This window comes from Thrips palmi, unplaced genomic scaffold, assembly GCF_012932325.1.
Source record: "Thrips palmi isolate BJ-2018 unplaced genomic scaffold, TpBJ-2018v1 HiC_scaffold_8, whole genome shotgun sequence".
Classification (NCBI taxonomy): Eukaryota; Metazoa; Arthropoda; class Insecta; order Thysanoptera; family Thripidae; genus Thrips; species Thrips palmi.
Window position 1 is genome coordinate 2,778,623 of NW_023144635.1, and position 12,939 is coordinate 2,791,561.

Here is a 12,939-nt window from a genome sequence, read left to right on the forward strand (position 1 = left end):
AAGAACATGACCGGAGCAAACCAAGAAGTAAAAGAGCCGAGTGCAGCCGTGAGGAGCTACCGGACGCAGTGCGCCAGACCAGCGCAGCCAGCGAACGCAGGGCTCCATGCCAAGAGGGATCACGGCCTCCAGCGCGCCCGGCCAGCCAGGCCAGCCCGGCCAGCCGAGTTGCTGGCCAGCGAACCGTTACGCCAAAGCCAGCCGAAGCCCTAAGGCCGAAGGTTCTGTTGGCGAAATGAAATCATCTCCCAATTGCCGGCTGCTCGCAGATTGCGGGCTGATGCCGGCCTGATGCGGGCTGCGGGCTGCGGGCTCGGACCGGTCGCTGCCCGGTGCACCTGCTCCACGGAGTGCCCAATGCCGCTGGCCACGCCACGCCACGCCACTGGCAGGCCTCTCAAGCGTGGTCGGGTCGGTTCATGAAGCGGGCTAATCCCGCTCGCGCGGGGACGCTAATCCCGCTCGCGCGGGGACGCACCGCGTCGGCCTTCCTTTTGGCCACCACACTCATTCCGAGAGTCGCTTCCGTCGCTCTGTCTCTCTCGCACTCATGGGACGCCGCGCGTTGGTGCGAGAGAGACAGAGCGACGACAACGACTCTAGGAATCAGTCCGCAGGGCTGTGGAGCCTTGCTTCTTTCGCCCCCGTGGCGTCCACTGAGTGCAGTGCACCCAGTGGCGTAGGCCGGGGCTCGGACGGTGGTCGTCCTTCCTCCGCCCCCGTGGCGTACAGTGGCGTAGCCCCCCCCTCCCCCGTCGCATTCCTCGCGGCCGCCCGGCTCGCCCGGCTCCACCGCGCATTTTTTTACGGCCCTTTTTACGAACATGAGCCGCCAAACGACCGGCGTAAACGCCATTTCTGTCCAATTTTATTATTTTAGAGGCATCTTGATTCCTCGCCAAAGCTTGACGAGAGCCCCGGATTAAATGCTGCGCGCGGAACGGCGAAATGAGGCCTGAGGACGCCATGGACGGCCTGGCGCCTGGAGCCTGGAGCCTGGCGCCGCCACACTGCAGCGCCGCCAACTTTGTAGTACGAAAACGACAAGCGCTCCCTTCTTTTAAAAATCGTTTTGTTTGCGCGACACGGCCAGTGGCGTAGCGGCGGGCGATGCAGCGCGGCGCAGGACACAAGGCCTTTGCAGTGCAGCAGGGTGGAGCGTGGCGCGGCGGAGCGTGGCGGAGGGGTCAGTAATTTGTAATCTGCCGAGCAGATGGTCCTCCCTTTCTTGCGGCCAGGCCTGGCCTGCTGCTTCGCGGTCCGTCCGCCTGGCCGCCCTGGCCTAGCTTGAGCTTCTCGGACTGCTGCAAGCTCTCAAAAACTACCCCCGGACGCGCTTCCGGACCAGGATGATGACGATGCCCTTCTAGGGGGCTAGCACAAAACAACAACAACAAAAACAAAAATCAGGTGACAGATATCGACATCTTTTGTTCCCACGGAGGTGGCTGCATGTCCTTTCTTCGCCATTCTCCCCACCCTATAAATTTCTGCCATGTCCCGTATGTTCCCTCGCGGCCATAAACAGCAACAAAAGCAGCAGCAACAAAGATCAAGAGGAAAAAGTGGTGGAAGTGGTGGATCGGCACGTGTCTACGTGTCGGCACAAGTGCGAGGCGAGGCGCGGCGCGGCGCGGGCTCCGTGTGCACACAGGATTCCTCGGCGGCCAGGCCGGCCGGGCGCGCGGACCCCGCGGCCCTTATGGCGGTGGCCGCGGTGCCGCGGTGCAGCCCGCCGTATTTGGCTGCCTCGGATTGCTGCACGGCCCAAGGCACGGTCGGCCTCCCCCACTTCATCAACAACAGCTCAAAGACGCTCAACGCTGTCCGTCCGTACACGGCGAGGAAAAGGAAGCGACGACTCGGGATTGGGATTTTTCGGAGGAAGGGGCGAGGGAAGGGGAGTAAAGCCCGGCGGTGATGGTACGCTATTACTTTGAGCACCGGCGGCGCCGCGGCGCGCGGAGCGTGGCGGCGGCGTTCCTAATTCATGGCTAAAGCAGCCACTGGCCACCGGGGTGTGCTCCCCCTCCCCTCTCCACTTCTAGCGCGGTGGGTACCCCCTTGGGGGCTCTGGGGCCTCTGGGCGCTGGGGGGCATCGCGGCGCCGCGTTTGGAGGCGTTCCGTCATGGCCTGCGGGGGTCGCGCGGCGCGGCGGGGCGGGGCGGGGCGGGGCGGTCCTCGCCGGTCCACGGCCGCGCTCCGAGCCGGGCGTAATAACACTCATTGCTGGCTGTAGGGACACGGGTTTCGGCACAGAGTGTTCGTGGCAGGCGTAGCGCAGCGTAGCGCAGGCCGTGAGCATTCCGAGGCCGATAGCCAACGCCATTCCGGCATGCCCGGCCAGGCCCGGCCACGCCGGCGTGGCGCGCTTGTTTTCCAAAGCCACGTTTCTTTGGGCCGCAAACTGTTATTAGTATAATCTGTGCATTATTCGTGGTCAGGCCCGGCCAGGGCCGGTAAGGGCCCGGGAGGGGGCGGGGGGGCAGAGGTGAGCGAGTGGCCGAGCGGGCCGCCACGCCGCCGCCACGCCGGCCCTAGGATGGCGTTGTTGCTGATGGACCGGACCGGTCTGGCGGCCAGGGCGGCCAGGCCATCGCGTTCCGCTGCGCCGCCTGCATTTAAAGGAGAGCACCGCCTGGCTCTGGCACAGCACTGCACTGCACAGCACCCAGGCCGACCCAGGCCGCAGCACATGCATCAATTTCTCCGGCTCTCTTCTTCGCCCCTTCGCATCGCAGCCCTCGCAGCCCTTGCAGTCGGCGGGGGCGCAGCGCTCACCGCACGGCGAACTGCCAGGCCCACTGCCAGGCCCACAGCCAGGCCCACTGCCAGGCCCACTGCCAGGCCCACAGCCAGGCCCACTGCCAGGCCCACTGCCAGGCCCACTGCCAGGCCCACTGCCAGGCCCACTGCCAGGCCCACTGCCAGGCCCACTGCCAGGCCCACAGCCAGGCCCGAGGCACGCACACACACGCACGCACACGCGGACGTGTGTGGCCGCGAGAACCAAGCGCAGCGCGTACACACCGCGACCGTTGGCGCCGGGCGTGAGCGTGACCGGGTACTCTTGCGGCGTCGGGCGTTCCAGCTTCGGCTTCACTGCCGCCGGCGACCAAGTTTTCTCATCAAAAGCGGCGAGGACGTGCGTTTTGGGGGACACCCACACACGCGCACCGCGGCACACCGCGCGCCCTCACCCCGTGGACACACGCTACACCACTCGCAGGGAGTCGGTCAAGGGGGTGGCGCCCTGAGTGCGACGCCTAGGAAACAATTGAGTCAGCTGGCCCCTACTCGAGAAGGGTATACGACGCGGCTGGCGTGAGCCCCGTCGCGGCGTGGCGTGCGGGTACCCGCCGCCCTGTTTGCTGGCCCCGCGGCCCCTGGGCAGCGGGTACCTCGGGGACGCGGTGGCGGCGGCGGCGGTCCCCCGGGTGGCGTCGCGGCGTCGCGGTGTTCGTGCCGGCCTCGGCCACCGCGCCACCGCGCCTTGCTGAACGCAAAGACTCCGCGCAGCACCCCCTTTATTAATAATGCAAATGGGTGGGCGAGGCGGGGCGGGGCGGGCGTTATCGCAAAGACGGCCTCGCTGCACTGGGTGGCGCGGGCTGGCGCGGGCTGGCGCGGGCTGGCTAGTGGCCGCTGATGGCTGCGAGGGGCTGCGGGGATTCCAGCATTGCAGCGCTGCAGCGGGGCTGCGGAGGACTGCGAGGCGAAGGGGTTCGCTTCGCTTCGCGTGCTTCGCGGCGGCCCGGAGCACTAGAAGCACTGGAGCGCCGGAGCGACTGCACAGCCAGGGGATGCCGCCACCGGCACGGCAAAAAGGAGTTGGTCACATCGACCGGAACGGGTTGGAGGCTGAAACCCGGCCGAGGCGACCACGCTTCTGGTTGTGGCGACCAAACATCCTGATCGTGATGGTCGCGCTCAGGTCGACCACTGAAATTTCTTGGACCGAGCCCCGACCCCACCGACCGAACCTTTCTTCCCGTGGACTGCAATGCTTCCGCGGCCTGCAGTGTGCTGGACTTTTCCAGCATGGCGGTGAGTCAACGGCCAGCCCAGCCCCAGTCCAGCCCCAGGCGTGTCGTGGAAGCCGATGCCGCCGAAATAAACGCCGGCCGTTTCCGCGAGGCACTCCGTCCGCTCGCCCCGTCCGCCCCTTGCGTCAGCGCCTCGTTCCACCTCGTGTTCCACCCCCCGCACTCGGCACTCTACGCGACGCAGAAAGAGTCCGGGTTCAAATGCCGCGCGAGTACGATTTAATTTCTCTTCGCCGCGCGCTGGTGGCCTGGCTGCCTGGCGGCGCGCAGGGACCGGCGGAGGGGACCGGAGGGGACGCGGTGGCGGGGCGTTGCGTCCTTTCGCAACCCCTTCCGCAGCCAGCCTGCAGTCCGCAGGGAGACGCGGCGCCAAACGGTTTTTCGCGTACTTTTGTTTCTGTTGCCGAAGCCTTCCTGTTCCTACTTCAGCGCTCCCCACTCCACGCGCAGCGCCGCGCAGCACCGCGCAGCAGGGGCGCGCTCCGCAGCTCCGCACATAGTTCTGCTTTACACTCGTTAGTTTTTAGTTTCTGCCGTTCTGCGCTCCCCCTCGCCCTCGCCATTGTTTCGCCCGCGCTCGTTCGTCGTCCTGGACGCGACGGCCGGCCCGCTAAAGTCTCAGACGAATTATTTAAAACGCGTTCCTGTTTCATCTTTCCAAAGCGCGCGGCGCTGTATGCGTGCGAGTGTGTGTGTGTGTGTGCATGTGCATGCGTGTGTATTCGTGTGGGGAGAGGGGGGGGGGTACTCGTACTGGGATGGGCGCCCCATTCGCGAACACATAGACACACTCCGGCCCGGCCGAGGGCCCGGCCCTTCTGGGCGCCCTTCTGGGCCCTCTCTCGTCTAGGACTGCCCGGTCGAGATGGGCGGACCCTGTCGGGATGACATCCTCCTTGCAGCCCCCTGCAAAAACAAAAACAAACAAACAAAAAGCAAACACACACACACACACACACACACACGGACACGCGAGCGCACTAACACACCACCGACGGGGTGCGCGCGGGCGGCTCCGCGCACCGCACGCAGTGTGCAGTGTACTTGCGTGGTGCTTTACCGCTCCGCCGCCGCCGCCGCCGTTTTGAATCGACTCGTAAAAGCGCGCGCATCCGCGGTCGCCAATGGCTCAATGGCTCATTCCTTCGCGCCACGGGTGCTGGCAGTGGCGTGGCAGGCCCTGGCAGTGTGGTGTCGGTGTCGCGCGGCCAGGAGCATGCACAAGTTGGCAGCGCCGTCATCGCGGTAGTCAGTCGGTAGTGGCGTCGTCCGCTGGAATACATGGCGGCGGTAATGAGTGCAGAGGGCGCTGCCTGCCAGCTCGGCCAGCCTGCCTGCCAGCCTGCCTGCCAGCCTGCCTGCCAGCTCGGCCAGGCCGCCAGGGAGCGGGACAAGGTGTGCGGAGGCAAACAAAACGGCACGCGCCGCGCCAGCTCCGCCAGCTCCGCCACCAGGACTGCCAACTTTACAAACAAACGGCGATAAAGCTGTCGCTAACTGTCACTACACTGCCTGCCCGGCGTCCCGGCCCGTTTGATTCATTTATTAGGCGCCTGGCGTGCTCAGTGGCCGGCTGGCCGAGCAGTGCGGCGCGCCGCGCCTCGCCGCCACGCCCGTTGACGAGAATATTAAGCAAGCAGGAGGACGCCGACGACGACGTGCATGTCCACGGGCAGGGCCGGCAGGGCCGGCAGGGCCGCGCTGGGGGTTTCCCGGTCTCCAGGCTTCCCCTGCACCTCGCAGCGCACGGTGCAGCGCGGCGCACCACGAGGCCTGCCCGGCCTGCCTTCCTGCTTCCTCTGAATCTAATCTGCTCGGGGATTATATTCTCCAGATGCATTGTCGCACACGCGCGACACATCGGGCGCTGGAGGGGCTGCAGGGGCTGGAGTGCGACGCCGGGGTGGCGGCGGCAGGCCCGGCAGGCCCGGCAGGCCGGCATTGTTATTCCTCTTGGAAATGAATGAGGGACGTCGGGGAGTCGGCGGCGACGTCGAGGGGCGCGTGCCCGGACGGCTTTGCGACGCTCGCGACGCTTCGCGAGTGATTGCGAGATTAGAAGAAACGCACGCGAGTGATAAGACGACGACGCCCTGCCCTGCAAGCCGCAGCCGCCGATCTGGAGCAGGACTACGCAGATCGGCAAAGTGTGATGTGTTGCCTGCCTTGCGGGCGGCTGTCTAGCGGCCAAGAGAGGGGTTTGCCTCCCCCATTTCGATGCGCACCTGGCAATACTCGCGCGAAGGCCTCGGACGTCCCCGACACACCGATTAGCGGAAGCGGCCGAATGGTTGTTGTTCCTGGGCGTCGCTCAGCGCGGCCCTCGTGTGCTTGCGCCGGCCGCGCCTCGCCGCCGCGTTACCAATTATTTGTGAAATATGAGAGCGACTTATGCCCCGGCCGCATCCATCACACACGCGGCGTCCGCGGCGACGAGCGGGAAAGAAAAGAAAGGAACGAGCGGCGGGAAAATAATATGGAAGCACTGCGCGGCCGTGCGGCGCGCGCAACATGTTCGCCGCGAGTATTAAATTTCGGCCTGGCGTGGCGCGGCGGCGCAGCGCAGCACCGCCGGGGCACCGAGCCCGTCCTCCGGGGCCGCGGCCACGCCGAGGTCCTCGCTCGGGGTGGGCCAGCTAGCGCTAGCTAGCGCCTGCGAGGCAGGCAGCCGCATCACAGCCGCGCCGGGGAGGCTCTGTGCTGCCTACCTCGCAGGCGCCTCGCCCGGCCGATTGTGTCCGTTCGTTCCGCCGCCTCCGCTGGGCCGGGCCGGGCCGCCGCCGCCGGGCCGCTCCACGCCGTTTGACGGAGGTGCTGCGCCTACACTATCTGTATGCAAATGGCGGCGCGTGCCGCAAAAAGGCAAGATCGGGCCGCCGAGCCCTTTGGGGCCTTTGGGGCCTTTGGCCATTTGGCCCCGGCGCGCTCCGCTTCTCTTCGTTTCGCTTCGTTACTCCGGGCGCACAATTTTATTCTCCCTTCCTCGTCGTCGGCGGCCCTCGGCCCGCGGCCCCGCAGCAAGCGCGCCGCGCCGCGGGAAGCACTCCAAGACCGTCAGGACGGCGTGCAGCAGACGGCGGCGCAGTCCCCCAGATGTGCGCTGCGTGCTGCCTCGCGCCGCCTCGCGCCTCCGCCACTCGGAGACGGTCGTAACCGTCATCGAGACGTCATCGGCGCCTTTCGGACTGATTCGGCCGGGACTCGGAGCAGGGCCCCAACAGGGCCCCGCGCCGCCGTACGCCCGCGCACCCATCACATGCCGTCAGCCCGTCAGCAGGGCACATGTCGCGGGGATGGGAAAGGGGGGGGGGAACGCCGGCGTGCACATCTGCGGAGCGGGACTCAGTGCTTCTTTTTTATTCGTATCCTTTGGGACCGACCGAGTCGTGCTTCCCTCCCCTCCCTCCCCTCCCGCGCCTCTCGCCCCTCCCCCTCCTCCCCCCCACCCGGACCACACTCAACATGAGAGGCGGCGACGAGGTTAAGGCTGGTTTTTGGTGTCGGTCATTGACCGTGACACGCCCTGCCTCTTCCCCTCCACGCGCCATCCTCTAATCCTCTCCCCTCCCCTCTCGCCAAGCTTCCCCTCCTTCCTCTCCCCTCTTGCTGTCTTGCTCTACGCACGACAATCGCGTTAATTTGCGATCGGGGAGAGGCGGGCGGCACACACACACACACACACACACGCGCGCGCGCGCGCGCACACACACACACACACACACACACACACACACGCGCGCGCGCGCGCGCGCGCACGCTCACAGACAAATTCCAGCCCCCCTTTTCCTCACACGCACACACATGAACCAACTTGGGTGTGGAGGTGCGTAGCAGGTGCCTGAAAAAGGTTAGCAGCGCCCTGCGCGGCGCGCGCAGTATTCCTGGACTCGCCTGGAGCAGCCTCGCGCCGCCCTAGCCCGCTGCTGTAGGCTCTAGCCCTCGCTCAAGCCGCTCCACACTGCAAGGGGGTGGCGGGTGCGGGGCGCGGCAGGGGTAAAACCGTGGTAAAACCGGCCTGGCGCCAGCGCCGTGCCGCGCCGCGCCGTGCCGTGCCGCGCTGGCCGCCGCCGTCGGACAGCAAACGCTAATTCGTTGAAGCCGACGCGACAGGGCGTGACGCGGTGGACGGCTGGTCGGCCTGGACGGGGCGGCCTGGACGGGGCGGCCCGGACGCGGCGCTGCCCGTGATTGGCCGTGTCTAGGCCTCCGCCTCGCAGCACGGCCAGCACGGCCAGCACGGCCTGCACGGCCTGCACGGCGACGCCGGGGACCGGCAGTAAAGCCTCGCCGGGTGGGACTGCGGCTGGCCGCGGCACGCCAGGGGCATCAGGGACGGCCCCCGCGGCGTCGCGCGCCACGCGGCAAAGGCGTCGTAGCGCGGCAAAGCGTCGAGGGTCGAGGGCCCCGTTCGGCACCGGCCCAGGGCGGCCTGGAGCGGCCTGGCGCGGCCCTGGGACACTCTTCCACGCCCCGCACACTCTCGCGCAGCCCTCGAGCCCTGCTTCGGCTCTCGGCCCGGCGGGCCCGGCCCCGTGGCCCCGCACTCGTGCCAACAGGCCACTCCGACACTTGCAGACAGGGACATGAAAGGGTCAGGCAGGAAGGGAGGGGGCCAGGGCGCGGCGCAGAGCGGCGCAGAGCGGAGCCCCATCGGGTACGACAAAGAGGGACAAAGTTGACAATGCGGGGGCCGTGTCGCGTCGCGTCGTGCCCTGCCGTGCCGTGCCGTGCCGTGCCGTGCCGTGCCGTGCGCACGCCGCCCTCTCTCCCCGCTGCAGCCCACCGCCCTGCGCCGCGCGGGAGGCTGGAGGGCTAATTTCACCCTTTCTAGGGCTTCTCCCACAATGCGAATGGGTAATTAGCATCATCGCAGCCCGCCTTTGTGAGTGCGTGCGTCTGTTGGCACCAAAATGCATCAGGGAAGAGAGAGAAACACGCGAAAAAAGTTTGCAAAAAGAAAGCCGGTGTTTCGCACTGCGTCCGCGGCGACGCTTGAGCGTTGCTTGAGCGGCCCGGCGAGTGAATGGCGCGGCCGAGAGTGGCGGCGCGGCGGGCGGCGCGCTGCGGGTTCAGGGTTCAGGGCAATGCCGGCAATGGCAAGCGAGCGCAGGCCGCAGGGTCGCGCAGAAACAAGCGAGTTAATCGCGAAACAGGATTAATGTCTTTGTAGCGAGGCGCGGTATTGTTTCCCAATTAAAACGCTGCATTGCATCGAGGCGGCGCGGCACGGCACAGCGCGGCCCCCGAACTGGTCCACCGCGTCCGCCGCGTCCGCACCGCCCCAATGCATTGTGCGCAGTGCAGGTGAGCCGAGGTGAGCCGCCACCCCGCGAGGCTGCCTGCCGCGGCCTGCCGTGGGACTGTGAGACACGCACGTCGCCCAGATGACTGGTTGGAATGATTATTCTCTCGCGACCGATCGCGACCCCGCTGCCCCCCCCCCGCCGGCCAACGGTCGACATTAGAGGCCCAATCATCGTGGTGGTCGTGATGGACATGGCGGGGCACAGCCCCGGATTGCAGTCCCTACAAAAATCGGCTTAGCTGGAGCGCCGGGCCGCGGAGGGGCGGCCGTCCGTCTTCTTTGGGACGCTGGCGCTGGAGTGGCGCGCACGGCCTGGAGCACGGCCTGGAGCACGGCCTGGAGCACGGCCTGGAGCACGGCCTGGAGCACGGCCTGGAGCACGGCCTGGAGCACGGCGCTGGAGCACGGCCTGGAGCACGGCCTGGAGCACGGCCTGGAGCACGGCCTGGAGCACGGCCTGGAGCACGGCCTGGAGCACGGCCTGGAGCACGGCCTGGAGCACGGCCTGGATGCACGGCCTGGAGCACGGCCTGGAGCACGGCCTGGAGCACGGCCTGGAGCACGGCCTGGAGCACGGCCTGGAGCACGGCCTGGAGCACGGCCTGGAGCACGGCCTGGAGCACGGCCTGGAGCACGGCCTGGAGCACGGCCTGGAGCACGGCCTGGAGCACGGCCTGGAGCACGGCCTGGAGCACGGCCTGGAGCACGGCCTGGAGCACGGCCTGGAGCACGGCCTGGAGCACGGCCTGGAGCACGGCCTGGAGCACGGCCTGGAGCACGGCCTGGAGCACGGCCTGGAGCACGGCCTGGAGCACGGCCTGGAGCACGGCCTGGAGCACGGCCTGGAGCACGGCGCTGGAGCACGGCGCTGGAGCACGGCGCTGGAGCACGGCGCTGGAGCGGGGACCCGTCCGGAAGAACCCCGCCGCGTACACGACCTGGGCCAATGTCCTGCGGGACGCGATGCGATGCGATGCGCCGATTGGAACCGGTTCGGCATGGGCCGGGCGCCCCGCCCCGCCCCGCCCCGCCTCGCCCTGGGCCGCCCTGGGCAGCGCCAATCACCGCCAGGGATCACTCTGCGCGCCATCGCCATCATGACCACCATGACAGCCAAGCGGCGTGTATGGCGGTGGATTAGGGCGCCGCAGAAGTTTGGCGGTAAAGTGGCAAGTGGGTGAGCGAGGCGGCCGGGGCGACGCGGTGGCAGCCACGCCATGGCCAGCCCCAGCCGAGCGTGAAATCCGACGCTGACGTCGTCGTCGTCGTCGTCGTCGTCGCAGGGGCGGCTATGGACAGGCCTTGGGACAGGCGCCGTCATGGCCTGGCGGCGTGGCGGGGCGCAGCGCGGATTACCCCTGCGCGCCAGTGGCGGAGCCAGAACACCGCGGCGCCCCGAGTTCGGCGCGGCACGGCGGCGGGCATCTGCTTACCGGAACACGTGTTTCCTCATCAACGAGGGCGTCGCCGTCCCCGCGCCCACCCGCCTTACCAACAGGCCGAGCCACTACTGCCAAGCCGCCGAGGGCGCCGAGGCGGACGCTTAATTTCTCGAGCGGTAAATTGCGCCTTTTATCACCTGCGGACTCGCGGCCGGACCCCGCAGCCTGAACCCGCGCGATGCGGCCTCACAACTTCTCGTCTCGCACGATCCAAAGTTGTGACAGGGCGCGGCGCGGCAAGGCCAGGCAAGGTGCGGCCCAAAGGCCCATTCCGAACGGTGCTGTCTCTCTCGCACTCATGGGGCGTCCCGCGGAGGTGCGAGAGAGACAGCGACGAACCGCTGCTGGAGGCGGGTCGCGCCGCCCGGCAGGTAGGCCCGCAGCGCTGCAACTGCACCTGGCCGCCGTGCCACGCCGTGCCGCACCACGCCCCGCCCCGCCACGCCCTGCCTCATGCGCGGGACATGCACGCCGTGCAGTGCAGCGCCATTCATCGAGCTTCATTCGTAAATTTGTTAGTCGCGGGCGACAGGTGGGAGCCCGGGCTGCTGCGAGGAGCTCCCGCCTTGCCCCCCCTCTTCCCCCCGCGCACAGCCCGACACAGCCGGTCTACCGTGCTGAGCGGAACGTTATTAAAAGCAATGCATCAGGTGCGCGTGGTAAAGATGGGCGAAGGGGGAGGGGGAGGGGGAGGGGGAGGGGAGGGGAGGGGAGGGTCCGATGCGGCATGAGCATGCTTCCTTTCAGGGAACTCCATCTCCATCTCCGTAGCCAAGCCGAACGAAACGAAATAGGCGGGGCCGGGCCGGGCCGGGCAGCAGCGGCAGGCCAAAGGCAACTGGCCGCGGTCAGCCCTAGGCACTGGCCGCCGAGGCACACCGCAAAAAAAGGCAACAACACGGACAACGTTTGGCTTGCTCCAAGTTGTTGTACGCTCGGCCACCGGAATCGGAACTACTACCCTTTTCCTCGTTGGCCGTCGCGGGGTTGCAGTGCAGCAGCTCGCTGCTCTCACGGCCCGAGCGACTCCGCGGCTCTTTTTTGTGCCTCTGCGTGTGTGTGTGTGTGTGTGCTTGCACATGTATAACGGCTGAATGCGTGTTTGTGTGTGTGCGATGCCTGCGTACGATACGTCCGCTCGAATGGACTGCTAGAGACCGACAGAAAGAGGGGGCGCGGGGCGAAGGAGAAGGGGGGCGGGGAGAGGGAGTTGCGGACGGAGACCCCGGGCACGTACAAGGTGTATTGACTCCAAACATAGTAATTTGTTTGGCGTGGAATCAGTGTGAAGGAAGAACGGCAGAAATGTAATCATTATGAATGGCAGCCCGCGTGATTGACATGGGCGGGGTGAGGCGGGGTGAGGCGGGGTGGGGCGGGGTGCCACTGCACTTCAGGCAATTGAACCAGTCCCAGGCCCGTCGGGCCGTCGCCCACTGCGAGCACGCTGCAAGGCTGCAAACAGGGACTCACTTGCCGATTCGACTCGTCACTACAGACGGAATAGGCGCCGGCACGCTCCCGGCCTTGGACACTGCATCGGCCGGCCGGCCGGGCCGTGCGACCAGCCCGGCCTGCATCTAGGCGGCCTGCATCTAGGCGGCCGGCACCGCGACCCGGTGGGTGCCCTCGCGGCCCGCGGCCCGCCGACCTGCCATTGTCTCACCAATGAAAAGTGCCCCCTCCCCCTCCCCCTTCCTTTCTGGCCGGGATGCGAATCAAGTCCCGAACGGGACAGACCTCCCGGCAGCGCGCGCCACGCGGCGGCACGCGGCACGCGGGGAGGGGCCCACCAGCCGGCAGACTCATTCCGAGAGTCGTCGCTCTGTCTCTCTCGCACCTATGCGGGGCGCCCATGAGTGCGAGAGAGACAGAGCGACTCTCGGAACCAGTCTGCCGGCCCAGCCAGGGCAGCCAGGCCGGCGGGGTCGAACAATGTCGCCACGCACGACGCACGGCGGCGGCGGCCCCAGTCCTAGTTTGAGCGGCGGTGCTCCGTCTCCCTCGCGCTCACGCGGCGTCCCGCACACGTGCGAGAGAGACAGAGCGACGGACGGAGCGCCGTTTCGGAATCATCCCGCCGTCGAGACGGCGGAAGGAGGGTTTGGCATCTCGCGCCGTACCCTAGACTCCGACGAAGTCCCG